Source organism: Pteronotus mesoamericanus, unplaced genomic scaffold (assembly GCF_021234165.1).
Source record: "Pteronotus mesoamericanus isolate MK-2021 breed Mesoamerican mustached bat unplaced genomic scaffold, CSHL_Meso_final contig_94, whole genome shotgun sequence".
NCBI lineage: Eukaryota > Metazoa > Chordata > Mammalia > Chiroptera > Mormoopidae > Pteronotus > Pteronotus mesoamericanus.
The window spans coordinates 24625057-24638335 of NW_026555285.1; positions in this window are offsets into that span (position 1 = coordinate 24625057).

Consider the following 13279-nt stretch of genomic DNA (forward strand, 5'->3'; position numbering starts at 1 on the left):
AAATTTGGACTTAATTTAGAAGAAATCAGAAGGCTTTTAAGAGGAGCAGGATATATTGTAGGTATTTGTTTAGATACTGTGTCGTATAGATTGTTTTGCAGTAAAAGACAAGTTGGGAACATCAACTGGGAGGCTGTGTTTGAAAGTCAACAAAATTTATATTAAATAAAGGGCAGCTGGAATGCTGAATTATAAACTTTTTTCTGGAAAGAAAAAAAAGGCAGAGAAAGGGGAGAATACAAGCAGTGCTATGCTCCTGAAAAACAGGTAAGTGTTTAGAAGTCTGTTGAAAAAGCAGAACCATTTTAGGGGCAAGATGTAAGTAAAAAACACATAAATAGAAGATTTTACTTAAAATATGGTAAGTTCACTAAATATCCAAGATAGCAAAATTTTATGTGATGTCAAGATTCAAGGTTGAATTGAAATCTCTGTAGTTGGATCAGAGTAAACAACAAGGATTTGAACAAGAGAACGCGCGTGCGCGTGCACGCGAGAGAGAAATACATAGCTGAAAAAATAATTATAATATGTATATATACATGAATTTGTAAATGTAGATATATTTTCTAGCTTTATCTCCTGAGACTGCCTGGAAGTAGTGACATCCCAAAAGAAACAAGCAAATGTTGCACCTAGATTCTGGTTTCTAAATGAAAAGATTAAGGACAATTGAATTAATGTTTGATTCTGAGACTGAACAAGAGGATATGCCTCACGAGCCATAAAACAAGGAAAATTTTTAAAAAGGACTAGTGCCAGTCTGAGAGTTTCCAGGATCCAAAGCTAGAAACACTTGAACAGCAAAATTAAATAATGACAATATTGGTTTATGACAGAAAGCATAAAAAATGTCTTTAAGTTTGCCCTGATATAAATAATTAAATAACTTATTGTGAGATGAGCAATTTTTTTTTCCTGAAGAATTCCAAATAATAAATGTATCAGCAATGTGCAAAAGAGAAACTCACCGTTATCCCTGGCTGGTGTCGCCCAGGGGACTGAGTGCTGGCCTTCACAGCAGGAGGTCGCTGGTTTGAGTTCCAGTCAGGGCATATGCCTGGGTTGTGGGCCAAGTCCCCAGAGGGGGATGCGTGAGAGGCAACCACGCATTAATGTTTCTCTCCCTCTCTTCCCCCTCCCTTCCCCTCTCGCTAAAAATAAATAAATAAAATCTTTTTTTAAAAAAAGAGAGAGAAACTCACCATAAGAACACCACAGTAGTAATTTCTGTAGCCAAGACCCAGTGATTTAGTGGGGTGAGTGAAAATTTAAGAAACAATATATGCAGAGCACCACAGTACTTGAATGAAAATAATTCTAATTAATACATTTTTAACATGTGCCCACAAAGTATAGGATAATTCTACCTTCAGGACGTGGAGATTAATTCCCTTCTTGAGAGTGAGCTGGATTTAGGGTCTTCTTCTAACAAGCTCAGTACCACAATAGAAGTAGTGACTTTGTTATGACTGACACGCAACCAAGAGATCAATATTAATTTCACCAGGGTTTAGTCATGTGGAGAGGTTACTCCCTGATATGGTGTGATGAGGTCATGGATGGTATTCTTCCTTAAACCTGTGACCTCAAGCTACTCATGAGAAAACATTGAAGAAACTCAAATTAGGGGCAATCAAAAAATGTCTGAGCATTAATTTTCAAAGGAGTCAAGGTCAGGAAAACAAGAAAAAAATGAAAAACTATCACAAAATAGAAGAGATTAAGGTGGCAAAACTACTAAATGCACTAGCTAGGATCCTGTAATAGAAAAAAGTAGAAACTTTGGAGAAATCTAAATAATGTCAGATGTCTAATAAATATCGTTTTGCTTTATATAAGTTGTTAAAATAGTGGCAAACTGAGTGAAGAACACAGAAAACTCTGCACTGACTTTGCAAAACTTCTATAAATTAAAATTGCTTCAAAATAAATAAAATTTTTAAATGATTTCAAATATAGATTTTTATAATATTATTTCAAAATAAATAAATTTTTATAAATACAAGGTACAACAGAAGTAAGTCTGCTTGAGTGTGGTCCATAGGGTAATAACATGGGTGTAATAATTTAGTTTTAATTTGAGCATCTCACCTAAAATATCCTGTGGTGCACTTGAGTGTGATATTATGTTACAGAATTACATGCTTATGATTTTGTAATGAAAAATGGGGACTATTTGTGCCAGGCCCCTGTAGTTTTTAAAAGACAAGAATAAATATTTATTGAAATTGACAAAAATTACAGTTCATAATAAAGACTTTACATATACTGTTGGAGACCACTTTGTGTGGTATTGGGACTTGTAGGCCCAGGTGAGCCAGGCCCTGAGGGGTATCTATAGGCCTCAACTGGAACGCCAGGAATGCTGGGAGACAGGCATGACCTGATGCTAGCACCAAGGGTTCCCATGGGAAATCTGGCCTAAGTAATGCATTGAATCCACTAGACCTTGCTCTGCTTTTCACTACCCTGATAAGGAAAAATCAGGTGCATGACTTTCAGGCAGGAGAGAATTCCTGAGTCCCTGGACCATTCCTAATGACCATCTGGCAGTGATGTGTCTAACAGATCCTAACCTAAGGCTGACCTTTATGTTTCTTCTATTGTTATCTGTGATCAAGGTCTGTTTTTCATTCACTGCAGCCCTCTGACACTGATTGATGAGTTCTGCACGTATGCTGTGTACCCCTTTGTAAATCCCCTCAATAAAAGTCACTTAAGAGAGGCAGGGTGATGGACATAAATTTATCACTGGGATTGAATAATGACAGTAATTTTTTTTCCTTATATAAAACCTACCCTTTGCAATTCTCCACTAGGGAGAATTGTCACCCCTTTCTCCTGGCAGACCAAGTATGTCTGGAACTATGTGTTTCTTCATCTGCAACGGGAGGACTCTGTGGGATGGGGTCCTCCTCAATGTATTTTGATTTTCTTCATTTAAATAAATTCTATCTGTTATGTTTTTTCTTCAATTCAAATAGAAAACTGGTGTATTAATTTTCAGACTATGGTATATCAAACAGAAAATATTTTCTATAATTACAGGCTGATTTTGAATGCTACCTCACAGGTATGTCAGAATTTGCACCAAAGTTTTAAATGTGTACAATAACAGATTTCTGTAGAGGGAAAACATATTTTTATTCACTGTCTTAAAGAGAAGAATCTTCACATTTAAGAGATGGAGAAGAGATGATATTCAAAGTTGATTAATGAAACCCCTTGTATTGGAATACTTTCAATATATTACAATATAACACCATCTAAAAGGAAACATTTCTGAGGGAGAAAGGAAACACTATCAATTATTTTTGTCAGAGCACTGGGCATCAAACTAGGACTTCCTCAGGCAGAGTAAGAAGTTAATCCTGATATAAACAATGAATTGAATAAATGCATGTGAAATAAAGGAAAATTTTTCTCTGCAAGCTGTAAGTCAAAATATAACTTGCATTTGACTTGCTTCTTCTGACCTAATGTAAGAGACAGTGTAATCTAAGGACATCTTTTGAATTATTATATACATCCCATTTCATTCTAGTATAAATGTAGTTTATAGAAACAATGGTTTATCACATATAACTATATATGTGATATATATGCATCACATATTCATATCTTTATATTAAACAATATTCAAAGGTAAGTTGCTTTTTCTTATGTATCTTTAGAATTAAAATATATTAATTCTTGAATTTTGAGATTTTGAGCATTTCTATCCATTGCAAAGTGCTTCTAGAGGAAAAATTATGAAATAAAGAAGAAACAATATTTGGCAGAAATTGAAAATACCAGATTGGGCAAAATTTTGGAGTATAGATTATAGAAAAAGATTGAATTGGAAACAATTTCAGTGTAAGTAGAAAAGATTTTGGAAGTAGACCAGAAAAGTCAAGATATCCCAAAACTGTGTTTTCCATCTATGTTACAAATAAAATTTTTATGAGTTTCATTAAAAATAATTTGAAGAAAAACAGACATACTATTGCTTTATTTTGTAATAATAACCAAAATCTTTTTCCTGCTACAACGAGCTATGACTGAGAGTGACGCTAATCAGCTTGGGCTTTGTCAAAGAGCAAGTGGAAATTAAAACACTGGGTGTCTGAATTTATTCCATAAAGAATTATGGGCTGTTTTTATTTTTAGAAATAAATATTGCAAAGGGTAGGTTTTATATAAGGAAAAAAATTACTGTCATTTTTCAATCCCAGTGATAAATTTATGTCCATCACCCAAAGACAAAAGCTAAAGTAATATTAGTTACTCTTAGAATAAAAAGTACTTTCAATTCCAAAATAATAACTAGATTGCAATATTGTGTGATGTTTCCTTTCCATTATCAACCTCATCCTTTGGCAATGAGTGAAGAAGAAAAAGCTTTAGAAGTATAGGACAGGAACTTTCTATAGAAAGTTGCCACAAAAGGACTGTCTGTCATTTTTGACTCTGGGGCAGAAAATATGTGAACAAAAAAAACAACCCAATACATAAACACATAATTTATCCTAAGGGCAACCATTTCTCCAGTCTTCATTTATATATCTTGGCAAAAGAATTGTAACAGCATCCAGCATTTACTAACATAGTGGGTGAGATTTCTGCTGACACCTCTAAGTGTCATATGCATTTGTGATCCCAATTAGAAGAATGTATGTGAGCTGACATATGTACCAGGGAATAACAATCACAACAAAAGAAGCCAACATTTTGTTATACTGTGTGGAAAACTAAAGACTGCTACCTTTCTTTAATTAAATGCTACTTTATCAGTACTTTATTCACATGCATTTATTAGATATGAGGAAACTTGAAGAACTGTTGGAGAAACATTTCCTGAAGATCCTGGATTTGTTTAATAACTTTTTTTTTAGTTTTATAGTTTTATTTTTATTGTTTACACTATTACAGGTACTTCCATTTTTCACCCTTTGCCCTTTTCCACCCAGATCTCAATTCCCACCTTCCCCCCGGCCATCACCACACTGTCATCTATGTCTATGAGTCACACATAAAAGTTCTTTGGCTAATCCCTTCATCTTTTTCCATCCAGTCCACCCCAACCACTTCCCTCTGAGGCCCGTCAGGCTGTTCCGTGTATCCATGCCTCTGTTTCGCATCTGTTCGTCAGTTTACTTTGTTTACCAGATTCCACATATAAGTGAGATCATATACTATTTGCCTTTCTTTGACTGGCTCATTTCCCTCAGCATCATAATCTCCAGGTCCATCCATACTGTTGCAGAAGGTAAGAGTTCCTTCTTTTTCGCAGCTGCAGAGTATCCCATGGTGGAAAAGTACCACTGCTTTCTTATCCACTCATCTACTGATGGGCACTTAGGCTGCTTCCAGGTCTGGGCTACTTTAAATAATGCTGCTATGAACATAGGAGTGCATATATTCTTGTGAATTAGTGTTTGGGGTTTCTGAGGATATATTCCCATAAGCGGGGTCACTGTGTCAAAAGGCAGTTTCCATTTTTAATTTTTTGAGGAAACTCCGCAATGTTTTCTACAGTGGCTGCACCTGCCTGCATTCCCAGCAACAGTGTATTAGGGTTCCCTATTCTCCACAGCCTCGTCAGCACCTGTTGTGTGTTGATTTATTGATGTTAGCCTTTCTGGTAGGGATGAGGTAACATCTCATTGTGGTTTTAATTTGCATTTCCCTGATGACTAGTGATGTGGAGCATTTGTCCATGTGTCCATACAGAAAAATAGAAAAGGTAGTACAGAGAATTCCTAGTTTGTACACCCCGTGCCTAGTTGCTCCTGTTCTTAACATCTTATATTAGAATGGCACATTTGTCACAGTTCTTGAATCAATATTCATACACAATTATTAATTAAAGTCCGTAATTTATTCCAATAGTGTTTGTTTATAACTAATTTATTTTTTCTTATACAAGATTGCACTTAGGATAAAACATACTTAGTTGGCATGTTTCTTTACATTCTACTTGGCTATGAAAGTGTTTTTAGAGTTTGGTTTTGATCACCTTGAGATTGTGAGAAGTGGTATTTCGTAAGGCTGTCTCTCTATTGGAATTTGTCTTTTTTTTTTCCCCCTCAGATTAGATGGCAGTTGTGGGTTTTGGCAGGGAAGACTGCAGAGGTAAAGTGCCCTTTCAACATATCCTGTTAAGGGTATATAATATCAACAGGTTTGTCACTATTGATGTTGGCTTTAATTGCATGGCTGAGGTACTATTTGTTAGGTTTTCCCACTATAAAGTTACTTTATTTTTTTTTCCTTATTAAACTCTTTGGGATCACCATGCACAGCAGACACTGATGTTCTAGGGATTTATGTGCCCCTTCAATCATGGCAAGATATTTAGGTTATCTGGAATTATTCTACAAATCTCTCCAGATTTGGAGGGGAGTGGCTTCTACTTCACTTCATTTAGCTGATTGGTCCAAGAAAATTAAATACGTTGACTTACTAGTTTGTTTGGTTCAGTTTTTTTTTGTCATACAATTCGAAGTGGTAACTTTTAACAGCTCTTATATGTTAAAGCTTAACTTAAGCTGAAGATGATGGATAGATAGATGATAGATATGTCAACACCAAATTTATAGAGATTCCATTATTTTTCACTGAATAGCCTATAGTTAAATTTAATAAAGGCAGCATAATAACAATGGGAAAAATGTTGCTAAACAAGTCCTTCCAGATAAAAAGAAAATGCTTGAAAGAGCAATTTTTTTCTCACTATTAGATATTCTAAATAAATAAGAATAAAGAGATAATGTGAGCATATTATTTCATAACTAAGTCTGTGTTAAATTTTCAATAGGTACATAAATGACCTATTTTAAGATTTATATTGATATTTTAAAGGATCTGCTATATTGATTAGTGCACTGATTAAGAACCAGAATATTGCTTAATTTTAAACATTAAAAAAAAAGTCCTGGCCTGGTGTCTCAGTTGGTCAGAGCATTGTCTAATGTACCAAAATTTGCAGGTTCGATCCCCTGTTGGGGTGCATATAGGAGCCAACAGATCAATGTTTCTCACATTGATGTTTCTTTCTCTCTTCCTTCCTCTCTTTAAAACCAATAAACACGTTCTTGGGTGAGAAATTTAAAAAATAAATAAAAAGAAGAGGTTAGGTTAAAAAAATAGGTGCCATAGCAAGTTAGGGATTTGGAAAACAAGACTATTTTTCCTTGTGCCCTATTTGGTATATTCACTAAGGAAATAATTTCAAGAGTGTCAACTAGTGAAGCTAGTCTTATGTTCCTCATAGAAAATATACTTCTAATTTAAAGATGTTTGATTAATATTAGTTATTGTTAATTTATTTGAGACTGTAGAAACTGACATATCAACATAGACATGCAGTTTAGTGTGTAAATACATCATTTATTGAATATATCTCATATAAATATTGGTTTACATAAACTTCCACAGATAGAAAATATTTTTAAGTTTAAGTGATCTTTTGACTGAAATTTTTTATTTTTTTCCAGCAGCACCATAAACAACAAAATCGTCACTTTTTATTTTTCTCAAAGACTTTGGCTTCTACGATTTTAATTTAGTTTATCTTCTTTGTATCTTCACATCAAACTTCTTTCAGAGTTAAAAGTACTCCTGAAACTTGTAAAAATAATTTTATTCTTTATTTTAAATTTATTTAACGCTTTTATTCTGACAGCTCTGATATTTAAAATTTACCTTTCTTGTCCCTTTCTATTTTAAAGACACAAAGGCATAAGTGTTCAATAATGCAACTAAAATGTAGTTTTGCTTTTAATCATTGAAGTTGTAAATAAATTAATGCATGGCTGTTTCCTTTAATAGACATCTAATATAAATATTTTCAGTGTATTTATGAATAATGAAAACATGGTTTTATAAAAATAGTGACCAATTATGCATTAAACCACTACTACCTCATTTTATTCATTTAATTGAAACTTTTTATTAATGTCCAAATGAAATTAAAAAAAATATATAACCCTAAGAGTATTTTTTCACAACTCAACTTTGATGCTTCCAGTTGATTCTTCTGCTACTTTTTACAGAAACTTGTCAGTAGTGCCTTGGACAAGCCAACTGGATGCTTTTCTCAAATCACAAGAATTCTTAGTATTCCATGAGCCATTCTCTGTGAGTTTACTTTCCTTTTGGATCATGGTAGGGGTGAGAGGTCCTGAAACAGAATGAATGAATGAATGAACGAATGAATGAACGAACGAACTAACAAACATACTCTTAGGAGCCTAAGTCTTTGTGTCTTGGCATGAAAGAAACAAATTTTTAAAAAAATTTTGTCTCTCTACATGAATTGTCTGATTGATTTTATGTGTACATGTTTGCAATTTTCTTATACAGCACCTCAAAGTCTTACACTATGGACTTCGAGGCTTTCTGCTGATAAAATACAACATGATTTTCTTACAGCAAAACATGTCTGTCTTTAGAATTTCATAATAGCTTCTGGTTTATGTGGTGAATTAGTGTTCTTATTTTTCAAGGTCAAAATAAAATGATTGTTATCAATAGATATTTTTGCCTTTTATTATTTCACTAATAATAGTATAGGCTGTGTTGACACTTGAACCAAAAGTTTTATCTGGCCTGTGAATGTGCCATTTATTTTTGGTCTAAAGCCAATCTCAGTGAAGTGTCCAATATACATGAAAATACAATTCTCATAAAATGACTTGAAAATAGATGGCTGAGAATTTATAGTTCTTCTATAACTCTTGTTTGAGGACCTATTCTAATACCACTTATATGTAATCAGATGGACTTTATGCAAACTCATCTTGTAAATGGACCATGTGAATGTTCCCCTATTATTGCTGCCATAGCTCACAGACTATCTAAGAGAGATTTAGTCATTCTGAACTGAAACAAATTACTATTCTAACAATAGAAATTACAATGGCCTTTACGTGAGTCATGCCTCTATAGTGTGGAGACCGATATAAAACCTACTTAGGAAAGGTAGAATTCAGCCATTCAAATGTCTTCTCTGTTAAATTTTCCACTGAGATATCTTCTGTAGATAAAGAAATAAAAGAAAAGTATTTTGGGTTCACCTTATGTCATAAGGCATGTTATGCTAACTACTATACTTAAGTATTTGTTAAATATAAATATTAAATATGTAAACTAATTGTCCCAAACAGGTCATATTTTTGTTAACTCAGTTCTAGACATGATTATTTTTGTTGTGTTTTGTTTAAGTGATGATATCAAAATATCTGCACCTGAATTTTGACCATTTCTGATTAAGACAAGCACCTACATTGAAGATTTTTTTTAAATCTAGAAATTAAGAATTTTTTCTTTGTTCTGAAGTACAGTTATTTAAAATTGTCAGGCAATAAGTATTGAATAAAACCTTCAAAGTACTTTGTTAAATTTAAGCAGAAACAAATATCCCATTAACATATAAATTAGAAAACTCTAAAACAGTAAAATAAATGCATATACAGATATATGTATATGGAATATAACTTGGAAAAGACATGATAATACACCTTTATTATTACATGCTAAAATTATGCATTAGATAATCTAAAGAATCTCTGTATAACAATTATAGATAATGAAGAGTGCCTTAGTTCATTATTCTTGGGAATGCAGACATATAAGTTCTTTGGCTCCACATCACTAGTCATCAGGGAAACGCAAATTAAAACCACAATGAGATGTTACCTCATCCCTACCAGAAAGGCTAACATCAATAAATCAACACACAACAGGTGCTGACGAGGCTGTGGAGAATAGGGAACCCTAATACACTGTTGCTGGGAATGCAGGCAGGTGCAGCCACTGTAGAAAACATTGCGGAGTTTCCTCAAAAAATTAAAAATGGAAACTGCCTTTTGACACAGTGACCCTGCTTATGGGAATATATCCTCAGAAACCCCAAACACTAATTCACAAGAATATATGCACTCCTATGTTCATAGCAGCATTATTTAAAGTAGCCCAGACCTGGAAGCAGCCTAAGTGCCCATCAGTAGATGAGTGGATAAGAAAGCAGTGGTACTTTTCCACCATGGGATACTCTGCAGCTGCGAAAAAGAAGGAACTCTTACCTTCTGCAACAGTATGGATGGACCTGGAGATTATGATGCTGAGGGAAATGAGCCAGTCAAAGAAAGGCAAATAGTATATGATCTCACTTATATGTGGAATCTGGTAAACAAAGTAAACTGACGAACAGATGAGAAACAGAGGCATGGATACACGGAACAGCCTGACGGGCCTCAGAGGGAAGTGGTTGGGGTGGACTGGATGGAAAAAGATGAAGGGATTAGCCAAAGAACTTTTATGTGTGACTCATAGACATAGATGACAGTGTGGTGATGGCCGGGGGAAGGTGGTTTGGGGTTTGGGACAAAGGAGTCAAAGGTGGGAAAAATGGGATCATCTGCAATAGTGGCAACAATAAAAATTTGCTTAAAAGAGAAAACATATAAAATATTTCTCAGTATTATTCATATTTCATGATCCATGTTCAAATTTCTGATTGTACATACAGGGTGGGCCAAAGGTAGGTTTACACTTTTGAGTACACACAACATGGAGTTTATTCTTATATTATTATTTACTAAATATTGTATTATTTTCTATATGAACATCTGTATACTTACATGTGATTTAAATAAGATTAGTCTAAATTTAATAAGCAGCATGAGAAACTTTCTTGCATGGTTTTTAACGATCTTTTTAATTAAATTACTGCTCTTGAAGAAAATAAAGTTACCAATTTAGTTGTATACACCAGTATTGTAACTCGGACAACTGTGAGATGATTCAAATGCTTGTGTTTTGATCATTTTGCCAAATTATTACTTCAGGGGTTTCCTTTAATTTTTTCATACCTTCTGCATTTCAAGAACAGGGCATGTCTTCCCATTTAAAATTCACCAAGGGCAGTAGAAAAGGCTATTCTCTTCAATTGGACATGCCATCTAAAGTTTATGAGTCCTTGATATTTTATAAATGAGAGATTCAAGTAATTCATTTGACTTTTCTTGGTCTAATTTTTCAAGTTTATAAACAGAGAAGAATTCATTTCAGAGGCACAATTGAGTTTTGGTAAATCAGAGTCAAACAGACTTGATTTTCTTAAAGATGGAGTTGTACTTGAGGTAAAAGAGACATTTTTGCTTTCTTAATTCTCTAGAGGAGTAAGAGCAAACAACTAATATTCAAAGTGTAAAATCAATGCCTAATAGAAAACAATAAAAGCATTAATTATGACAACAACAATAACCCTAAACACTAAGTATTTATGTGCTCAAAAATTCTGGGTGATTTTTGTTTGCTTGTTGTTTTGTTTTTTACTTTATGGTCCAAATTTATTTCAACATGAAATTGTTATTTGATGGAGTAAGGATTAAAAGTTTTTGCCCTCAACTAGTATGATGTATTTCATTTTGAAATCTCAAAAAGAGCTCAAGTCTCACATGGCAATAACTATTTGTAAACAATGTAATGTTCATGCTATTTTCTAATTTTTATTTGATGTGTATTTCTGCATGTGTAGGCACATACAAAGACATAGAGAAATAATGGGTGAGCGAGTACCATTCTGTTTTAAGTATGACTTACAGTACATTTTCATTTTTGTCAGCAACATTACACACATATTTTCTTAGAAGATGCATTAAAATTATTTTAAAACAAGAAAGCTAAAACCCCACTTAGGATAGTTGAAAAAATACAAAAAAAATTTCTGATTAACAGGAACAATAGAGAAAAAAAATAAAATTATTTTTTTGAGAAGCAACTTTTTTTATAGAGAAAAAAAACCACAGGTTTTTGGTAGCATCATGATCAGTAAGAGCTGGCAAGTCAGCCACCTGGGTGTGAGTCTAATTTCTCAAAATGGAGCTCCTGAGTCCTTGACTCCATAGGGGTTTCACTACATCCTTCCTAAGTCACAAAGCTCCCACAAACGCACTTTTTTCTGTGGGTACCTGGCAAACTATTTTTGCTGATGGAGGATATAACCAGAAGGACTCCTATTTTGTCATTTTGCTGATGTCACGCTTGGACAGCCTAATCAAGAAACGATACTGGCAATACCGGCGGTACCGGCAAATGTGTTCCCCCATTCAAAGAAAAGTAAATAGAGTAAATTAAAAACAGCATCATTATATTCGATTTGGGTTGGCCCAAAGGTTTGTTCACTCTTTTTCTGGAAGATGGCTCTAGTAGTGTTTCATTGTCTTTATCTTCATTTGAAACTATTTTGTTAGATTGCACTGAGACAGCTATCATATCAGCATGTATTAAAAAAAACAAACAAACAACAACAACAAAGTTCCAAAGTTGGTGGATTTGGGGGTAGCCATTTTAAAATTGAAGAGGGAAGGAAATATGCAACATTTTCAAGTGTATTATGCTTTATTATTTCAAGAAAGGTTAAAATGCAACTGAAACACAAAAAAAGATTTGTGCAGTGTATGGAGAAGGTGCTGTGACTGATTGAACATGTCAAAAGTGCTTCGTGAAATTTCGTGCTGGAAATTTCTCACTGGATGATGCTCCATGGTCAGATAGACCAGTTGAAGTTCATAGCAATTAAATCGAAACATTAACTGAGAACAATCAATATTATACCACACAGAAGATAGTCAACATACTCAAAATATCTAAATCAATAAAGTTATTGGTGAAAATGAAAAATGCATCTTTTATTTTAGGGAAAAAAATGAACTTTTTGGCCAACCCAATAGAAAGTTGGGACTACAAAAATCAAATGTTCAATAAGTCATTATTATTTGAAACAAATAATACTTGTTCAGCAATATCCTTAGTATGTCTTTGTGTGCATCCTCACACACCACAAATACTAACATGAGAAAATTACAGATAATATTGTTAACTATTATTCATCATTCTGTAGGTCTTCATTCTGTCTTAGAATCATTGGAAAAGTATTGTCATTGATATATATATTTACTTTTAAGCCAATAAGTTAATTGCAATTTCTTATTTCTTTGTTATTTCAAAAAAATTAATGGTTTTATTTTGATTTCTCTGAAAAAAAGAAATTAAGTACAAGATAATAATTTTTTTGTACTTTTATTGACATATAGTGTTGATTATAATTTCCAGAATTATAATGAATAAAAAGTGCATCATTTTATAGTAATTATATTAGTTAGAAAATTTCTATTTACTTGTATAAATAATTCTAATGCAATTTTTCAAATTTATATATATACATATATATTTATATAATTTTTCAAGGTGTCCCCTTCTTCATTCTTAGATTACAAAGAGTGGT